We start from the raw sequence: 9,477 nt of genomic DNA on the forward strand, positions 1-9,477 counted from the left end.
GTTTAGAGGGTAAAAAACACTAAACCGGGGGGGGGAGGGGGCAGAAGCCACAGGGGGCCCTGTACTGAGAGACCCCTGTACTGAGAGACTGACAACTAAGGGCACAGAGAGAAAAAACTTTCTGCTCTCTGCACAATTGTTCTAATTATCTGCTCAGCCACTGATAAAGAATCATACAAAGTTTTGCAGGCAATGATTTGTAGACAGTCCCTATTCAGTGTTCATCAGGGTCTTCTGTACAGCTCTGTTCTACCCCCAGCCTTTCTACCCCTCCCCAAGTGCTGTGTCCTGTAGTGATGTTTGGGGAGTCTGGGCACAGAAAGAAAAAGCTTTCTATCCTCTGCACAACTGTTCTAATGACTGCATCTGCTCAGCCACTGATAACGAATCATACAAAGTTTTGTAGACAAAGATTTGTAGACAGTCCCCATTCAGTGTGCAGCAGGCTTTTTTGTACAGTGCCCAGCCCCCAACCTCTCTATCCCTTCCCGAGTGCTCTGTACTGTAGTGATGCTGGAGAAAGCTGCAGAGCAAGTTTTGCTCCATCAGAGATGGACAGAGTGAGTGCAATAAGCTGCAGCTGGGAGCACACTCGTCTGTCGGTTTTCTTTATGTATTTTCTGCACACCATGTGTGTCTGTATGTGTGAAAATATGCATGTTTTACCACAGAAGCTAATGTAATTGATGCATGAAATACATGCAGTGCAGGGAGCACTGTTTTTATCTGCATAGGGAAAGCACATTCAAGAGTGCACTAGCCAATTGAATAACATTGGTTCTCAGTTTACCTATGCAGGAAGTGGGGAGTGGGGCTGGGTTGGTGGGAGGGGGCCCCATTTTTGCAGTGGGGCCCAGTGATTTCTAGTTACGCCCCTGACACTACACTAAACGTCACTAACCCCTGGTGCCCTACCAGTTTTACTGCACTACACAACATTACACTAAACTGCACGAACTCCTTATTCCCACCAGTTACACAGCACTACTCCGCACTACACTGACCCCTGATGCCTACCAACTACGCTACACTGCACTACATTACACTAACACTACTATAAACCTCTGATGCCCACTAGCTATGTTACACTACAACTGTTGTGGAAGATCTCACCTGATCCTGCTGCCACACTCCTCTCCTCCTCTGTCTCCGTTCATCGCTGTATCCGGTCCTCCGACGGCGCAGAACTTCACACTGCATGACCACTCTGCAGCTGCCGCACACGCTGTTATTCCTGGTTACGCCGCTTTCCCTTGTTACTTCCTGGTTACTGTTGCCGTGCTACTACATGACCTGACAGGAAACGTGCGCCGGGGTCATGCTGGGGTCTCAACATTGTTACATCATGTACCCGTTTATGAAAGACTGTGTTTTCTGAGAACCCCCCCCTATTGTGAATTATAATAATATCTCAGGTACCCTCTGACATATTCATTTTTGTTAGGGGTACTTAATATCTATGGATAAATGTTTTTCAAACATTTGTTTATGCTTTTAATTAACTAAAAATACCTATTCAGGCTTAGTTATACATTATTCATTATTTTTTTAAATCGATTATATATCACTATTCTAGAGAGGTTATGATAAGTTCAAGTCCCCCTTGAAACTAAACCAAGTACCCGCAGCAGGGCCGGATTTACCATAAGGCACTGTAGGCACATGCCTACAGGCGCCTGATTGGGCAAGGGCGGCTTTTAATAATGTCCCCTTCTTAATTTGAAGCCTTGGAACACGATCGTCCATGACAGCGCCGCTCACCCTGCCCACTTGCGTCATGATCCGGCGGCCGCAACTACAGTCAGGGGGCGGGCGGCTAGTGAAACATGCAGCCAGTGCATCCTGCTCTCCCCGACCACCGGCCGCCTATTCATGCCTGCATGCAGCGCTGCCTATGTAGCTACTGTGTTCATAGGCATCGGGGGGAGGCGGTGTGCTTGTCACTCTCTGGCGCTTGTCACTGGGCTGCTTGGGACTCCACACCTGGCTGGGAGAGAACACGAGGGCAGATACGGCGAGGCGGGCATTGCTTTTCAGGCACACAATGAAATTACCCTGCCTGCACCGTTGCGCCCAGAATGAGGAGTAATCGGAGGATAGAGAGACGGAAAGAAAAAAAGCTCCGCACCCCTGCCCTGTACACAAAAGCAACCAACCAGCATGTGTATTCATGTGATGTGACAGGCAGGGAGGGGGGCGGAGGAAACATCACTGTAGGAGATAGCTCTGCCCTGTGTACACTGCAGCTCCGCCCCCTGTGTCTATTCTATAGGGGACTTGAGGCTGTCTGTGCACGTGTGACAGACAGTGTGTGACACAGTGCCCTGGTCCCTGGAGGAGAGGGGTCACACTAGCTGGACCCTAGGCTGCACAGATAAAAATGAATGCAACCAGTCTGCTGGCAATGGAGTAAGTGATTGTGTGTTTGTATTGTGAGCTGTGTTGTATGTATACTATTGTGAGCTGTGTGTGTGTGTATATTGTGGCCAGCCAGAGTGCAGGCATTAGTTCAGCAGCATCTTCCTGTGAGCCTAAAAACGCTTACTCCTATAGGCTGGCAGCCAGCTGATCAACTCTGCCCCGCCCCTCACCCCTTTCAATAAGCTGAATTGGTGCAGGAATGGAGGAACAGGTCCAGTGGCAGCATTGTGCACTGGTGAGGGGACACAGAGAAAACGGATGCAGCCAGTCTTCTGACAGTGGTGAAAGTGTGTGTGTGTGTAGTGTGTGTGTGTGTGTGTGTGTGTGTGTGTGTGTGTGTGTGTGTGTGTGTGTGTGTGTGTGTGTGTGTATTGTGTGTGTTTGTGTAAGGTGTTTTTTTTTAAAGTGTTATTGAGAGCATAAATACTGCAGCATTTTATACTTAATTAGGGCTTCCTTTAGTCCCATATAGGCCTTGAGCTTCCTAGCCGGCCTCACCAGTCGCTCCATTGTCACCTCCGGTAAATTGGCCAGTTACGCTTCACTACACATGCGCAACCCTGCTGTGTACGCACCCCTGTCACACTCCTGCGGCTGGGAGTGCTCTGTGCCTCGGGAGGGCACACGTGCAGAGGTGACCAGGGGGCAACAGAGCGACCCCTGAGAACAGGGATGGAGCCCGTGGCCTACATGGGGCTGGAGAAGGCCCCAGGTAAGTATAAATCCCACAGTACTTAACCTCTCAAGTTTGCTTTAAACAAGCATGCTTTATAGCGTGGGGGAAGGGGGGGTTAATGGAATGGCTATTGTCTGGGCTGCAGCCTGGGGGGATGGTATTAATACCTAGGCCAGGGGCTGTTTGGACGAAGTGACCTGGGAAGTGTTGTTCTTGTGTAGGCTTTAAAGGAGTCATCTGGCAAAAAATATGGGTCTACCGCCCTACTTACCCGGGAATTCCTCCGGCCCTTTGCAGATGACGCGTCCCACGCCGCAGCTCCGTGCTCAGTTTTCAGCCCAGGGTCCTCGCCGGTGCTGAGGGCGACCTCGAGGTCCTATCTACTGTGTCCGCACCACTGTCAATCAAGACCACGTTGTCCGTGGTGTAATGTGCAGGCGCAGAACTACTGTGCCTGCGCAGTACACCGTGAACAATGTGGACTTGATTGACAGCGGTGTAGGCACACTAGAGAAGATTGCCGTCTTCACCCGCGGGGACCCCGGGCCAAAAACTGAGCACTGAGCTGTGGCGTGGGACGTGTTTTCTGCAAGGGGCTGGAGGAATCCCCAGGTAAATAGAGCGGGGGACCCATATTTTTGCCTGATGACTCCATTAAGCGGGCTTTATAAGGGTGTGCACAAAAAAACAGCCCTGTTACCTGTCATGTGCATGAGTTTACAGGCAGACTCTGGCCAGTCCCCGTGCACCTTTTGCTCTATCACTGCCGTGTGCCCTCCCCAGCTTTATTAAAGCCTGTGTTGCCTGTATTTGCTGCTGTATGAGTAACGCTCTTATACACAAATGCAGGTGACACAGGCTTCAATAAAGTTGTAGAGGGCACACACAGCAGAGACTGAGCAAGAGATGCACGGGGCAGGCTTCCCAGCATTTGCCTATATACTTGCCTTTGTGACAGGCATCTGGGACAGTGCTTTGTGCACCACCCTGTACTTTATAAAAGGGTTTGTTGCCTAGGCCTCAATTTATCACTGCTTGTCATCTGTTACCTGCTACCTTCTAAATTAGGGATGATCAGTTTATGCAGAGAGTTTATGCATAATTAATAAAAATGTATGCAGCTTGAAAAGGGACCAATCAATTTAAACCTGGGTTGGACTTGATTGGTCCATTTTCAAGCTGCATACATTTGGGGGTGTGACTTGGAGGTGTGGCTTTTGTAGAGAGGCGGAGTTTAGGGCGCCAGAACTTCTGTGCCTATAAGCCCCTGAGCTGTAAATCCAGCCCTGACCCGCAGGTATACACATGCCCCCTATTGAGAACCTAGGCACTAGACAGTATAGTGAGTAGCATGATGGAGAAAAGTAAGCCAGCAAGAGAGGCAAACATCACAAAGTGGGCCTGATTCAATTTACTTTTTCTCATAAGTTTTCTCTTAGATGTTATTTCTACATCTTATCAATAAGGAGGAAAATCTCACTGTATATTGTGTGAGATGGTGGTTCCCACTCGCAATCTCAATGTACAAAATGGCAAACTTTAGTCCCCTTAGTAATCATGGAAATCCCAGTATACAGATGGGCTTACTGCTTCTGCCCCTGGGAGGCATACATGGAATTTTGATGCAGGGTAAAGCCAAAAAACATCTTGCCCTGCTCCTGCAAAAGTCCCAGTGACGTTAATAACTATCCCCCTTCCAGGCTGCCGTCATCTACAGGATAACTCAGAATTCGTCTTGCAGCTATTGCTGGTGGCCGAATTACTCTGTTTCTATTGTAATTTGGGCGCCGTCTTTTGACGGTGCCCAAATTACTGACTGAGTGGCACTATAGCCGTAATGCACATTACGGCCTGTGGCGGTGCCAGCTGCAACTAAATTTCCAGCGCCGTTTTTGCCAGATTCGCCCAGAAGTTTTGTCATTTACTCACCCATCTTTTGTTCTCAAGCAAAAGAAGAAGAAGGTCTATGGAATTCCTTGCATGCTGACTCCCCTGCCTTAAAGGGTAAAATCCTCTTTAGAAGTTGCCGTTAACCTCCCTGGCGGTAAGCCCGAGCTGAGCTCGGGCTATGCCGCGCAGGAGGATTTTTCAGGCTCTGTTTGGGCGATTCTCCCCATTCAAAGTGCTGTGCGCGCAGCCATCACTTTGCTAGCCGCGCGCACAGCTCGATCGCCGCCGCTCTGCGGCGATTGCCCGCACGCAGCGGCTGAAGAGGGCCCCCCCCGCCAGAGCCCTGCGCTGCCCGGACCAATGAGTTCCGGGCAGCGCTATGGGCTGGATCGAGTGCGCCTGACGTCAGGACGTCGGCTGACGTCCATGACGTCATCCCGATCGTCGCCATGGCGACAGGAGAAGCCAAACAGGGGAACGCGTTATATACGCGCTCCCCTGTTTGCTATTGATGCCGGCGACGATCGCACTAGAGGGCCACATGCGCCCTCTAGTGGTGTTTCATGTAGCTACCACTCTGGTAGCTTTACATGAAACAATAAAAAAAAAAAAAAAAGGAATTTTGCTCATTTGGAAAAATAAATTAACCGCCAGGGAGGTTAATATAGACTGGCGATGCACACATATTTTTGCAATTTAATTTGATTAAAAACTATTTTTCCATTTCAGTCTGCATCCTGCTAAGAATTTCCAAAAACTGTCAGTAAGCTCAAATTGCTTCCTTGCAGTATAGTCAAAAGTACACTGTCTGTGTTCTCTGTTTGGTGTACCGTTGCCATGAGACTGTGCAGAAACCCATACCTTGCTGCATAAATAATTGGCAGCACAGAGAATCAACTTTTTTTTACTCATATTCAGCCGTTAGGGCCCTTATACACTTAATCAGTTGGTGTGCGCTAGTACGCGTTGGTGTGCGTTAGTACGCATTGGTACGCGTTAGTACGCGTTTTTTCCATAGCAGTGCATTGTGACAAAGATTTCAATTAAAACGCGTTAAGTGTGAAAGGTGCCATAGGAAAACATGGGACTTACTTTGAAAATCCGTTTTCTTTTACTGATTAAGTGTAAAAGTAAAAGGGCCCTTAGTTAGTCTAATTCATTGGCTTGCAGCAAACTCTCTCATAGAGACAGAAAACAGTATGCAATGACTAAGTTATACCTAGAGCTAGATTGACAGCTCTATGTATAAATAGCCCTTGTCCATCACTGGGGCACCAGAATTACCTGAGCCACTTACTGAAGGCGAAGGGAAATCAAGTAACAACTTCCTGTTTGCAAGTGGAAATTTTGCCTCCTAGTGCAGATGGTGTCTATTAGGTGACTATTGCAGTTTACGCCATCTGTTACAGTTGATTTAATAACCCACTGCTGCTAATGTAACACAAATGTGTCAACGTCATATTTTCTGTTACTGCTGTTTCATTACTTCCATCTAATTTCAGCACCAAAACACTGATGCCCGCCACCTGCTCTGTCCATGGCGAAGGGGCCTAGTCCCCCTGCAGGATGTAAAACTGATACTCCATAAAGTACTGCTGAAAGCCATGTGACACATCACAATGAAGGTGATTGGATGTGGCAGCTCTAACATTAAGATCTCACTACCTAGTATTCGCTAGGGTCTGCCAACTTCCAGCTGTATCTGAAATATTCATTTTGTCTGCGCTGACTTATTAATACGTTGAGTTCTTTTAAGAGGAATTCTTCATTATGCTATTGTCTCACCTTACTGAATATAGTTATCTCAGTCCCTTGAGAGGACACCTTTCCTGGCTTGACTTTGTAATGCCCTCTTGGCTGGATTTGACCAGTCTATAACTGTGGTGATAGCATAACAGAATAGACTCAACTCAACTGCTGCAGGGATTCCCTCTTTCTGAATTGTTCAAATCTTCAGAGCTGTTCGAGCTGCTGTGTAGTCTATGTGTCAATGAGATGACACAGCAGCTATTAATGGCCCAAACTCTCTAGCAGCTTTAGCTGCAGGCATGGGCGTAGCAATCAGCCCTGCGACCCCTGCCATTGCACCAGAGACCCCTCCTCCTCCTCCCTCCCCCCAACCGCAAGCGCAGCCAATTAGCAAGAAAACCTCCATGTTCGCTCACAAAAAACGTCCCTGCCACCTCTTCCCGCAATGCAGAGTGCCTAGTAGCGGGATCGTCTGTAATTTTTTCCTGCTTCTAGATGCTGTTTCACAGCAGAACACTCTCTGCTGCCATTCCTTGGCTCTTAATCACGTGATCATCATCGGGTTTGGGGACCAAGGGGGCCCCATGCTATCATTTTTGCAGGGGGGCCCTATTATGTCTAGTTATGCCCCTGGCTGCAGGGCCAAGTTTTTCCTGCAGCTTGGGAAGTCTGCCTTCCGCAGCCTGGCAGGCTTGGCAGGGTATGCAGAGTGGGTGGCAGGGAGCTTTTATAGTTACCTTTCCAGATGGCTGGCTTCATTCTTTTCCGCCACTGCAGCGGCAATGTAATCCTGACATGTCTCCTCGGTTCTGATCACGATATGACTTGTGATCGGGATACAGGAGACAGTGTCAGTATTACAGTCCCACACAGTGGTGGAAGAGGGGTGATGGAAGAGTCTCTTCCATGTCTTCCATCACCCCTCTTCCACCACCAGGTGGCGCTGTAATGCTGACTTGATCTCCTGGATCCCAATCACATGATGTGATCAGAACCCAGTTGACATGACGGAAGTTTAGAACCACCAGTGAAGAAAGAGAAGAAGCCACCTGGAACAGAGAACTATAACTGCTCCCATTCATCCGCTCGTTTGGTTGCACTTGGCAGCCAAAAGAGATACGCCAACAGAGGCTACATTGCACAGCAGCTTTCAAACGAAAAATGTCTTTTGATGCTGCTAATGGGTTAATGGTCTGGAGACTATGAAATAAAAAAAAATCGGAATAACTTTTTGCACATGGTTTATTTACTGTCACTTAAACCACTGTGGGCTTGATTCACTATGCGGTGCTAACCTACTTACCACGTCTAAAATCTTTAGGCGCGCTAACCATGGTGCTAAGTAGGTTAGCACCGGTTTTCTCAATCAGATCGCGCGCTAAGTACCGCGCTAAGTCCCATAGGCTTTAATGGGCACTTTGCGCGAAGCGCCCTGTGCAGTGTGCGCATAAAGTTTTGTGCGCGTAAACCTCATTTAGACGTGCTAAGGGGGTTTTCACAGGCGTGCTAACAGTTAGCACCGCTTTGTGAATCAAGCCCTTTAATAGCTATATCTATTTCTAACTAGGAGTGATCTGGGTTTGGCAATAGCCAGTTCAGCAAGCCCAATGAAAGTGCTAATGTGTTGTGAAAATAATCATAAAATGATATGTGTGAACTAATTTCATAGTGTTTTGGAATTCTGCTTAGGATGGTGCCACGCCTACGCTTGTTGCTTAGCACACTTGTAATGGCAAATTCTGTGCTATTATTTCTCATAAGGGTGTGCTTGGAAGAACAAAGAGAAATTGAGAGCCCAATATGGTGTAGTATTGTAAAGTTGGTTGTGGTTTAAAGCAAAATATTTAGAAATACTCACAAACATGGGTTACCCATAGGCAACCACTTTAAGTGCAGGTGGGGAGTATTAGAACCTGACCCCACTCAGGTTATTAAGATGTCGCTCTCTTTTCGCAGGTGTGGTCCCGCTTCATCAGGCAAACAGGAGTATAACTCAATGGGTCTAGATGCAGAAGTGAGCGCCTGCAAAACGCGTTGCTCTAAGTGGAGTTAAATAAAACGTTTTTTGTATTGATATATTGTGACTCAATTGAGTTCTATATTTTCGAGGGAGGTGAGTCCACCTGAACATCCCCCTCTTTTAGACAGCTTTTAAACATTTTTACTCTACTCTGGCGCCTCTGTACACCAAGCCTTGCTAATTTCTCATAAGGGGTTCATCTGCAATCATAGGTCCTCATGCCCTTCATGAAAATCTAGCCTATGTAGAGGTGTTTCTCAATGCTGGGTGCCTATTGGTGATCTTCCACCAATGGCAGCACTATTGTACATCGGGACAATGGGACATCTGCTTGTCCGCCCTCGCCCTTCCACTTTTCATAAACCAGTATAGGCTCCTTGACTTTTATTACAATGACTGGAGTTAGAGTGTCACCCAAAGTGAGCACAAAAGTATTAGGTGGCCTACCACCACTCCCCTCCATCCCTATTTACAGTATATCTAGTTTACGGATGAAGAAATGTAACTACTTAATATAATGTTGTTTAGTTAGTTAGTCTTGGCTAACTAGTGCCATATTATGCTGGGAATACACGGCTCGATTCTGAGATGGTTAGATAGATAATTTCCGACATGTCCGATCACCATTCGATCGTTTTGCTGCTCGATTTGTCAATTAAATTAATTAAAAAAAGATACGAAAAATGAGCAGAAGATAAGAGAATTGAGTGGGAATCGAGCG

General features: G+C 47.4%; 1 long non-coding RNA gene across 1 annotated transcript; it reads left to right on the forward strand.

Moving 5' to 3' along the window:
* The first annotated feature begins 2,266 nt into the window (after positions 1–2,266).
* On the forward strand, positions 2,267–8,755 carry LOC137503920 (uncharacterized). The gene is made up of 3 exons (XR_011019377.1): positions 2,267–2,409; positions 6,490–6,612; positions 8,693–8,755. It is a non-coding gene; the product is annotated as an uncharacterized lncRNA (long non-coding RNA).
* The last annotated feature ends 722 nt before the right edge of the window (positions 8,756–9,477 follow it).

The sequence above is a fragment of the Hyperolius riggenbachi genome, chromosome 4 (assembly GCF_040937935.1).
Source record: "Hyperolius riggenbachi isolate aHypRig1 chromosome 4, aHypRig1.pri, whole genome shotgun sequence".
Lineage (NCBI taxonomy): Eukaryota > Metazoa > Chordata > Amphibia > Anura > Hyperoliidae > Hyperolius > Hyperolius riggenbachi.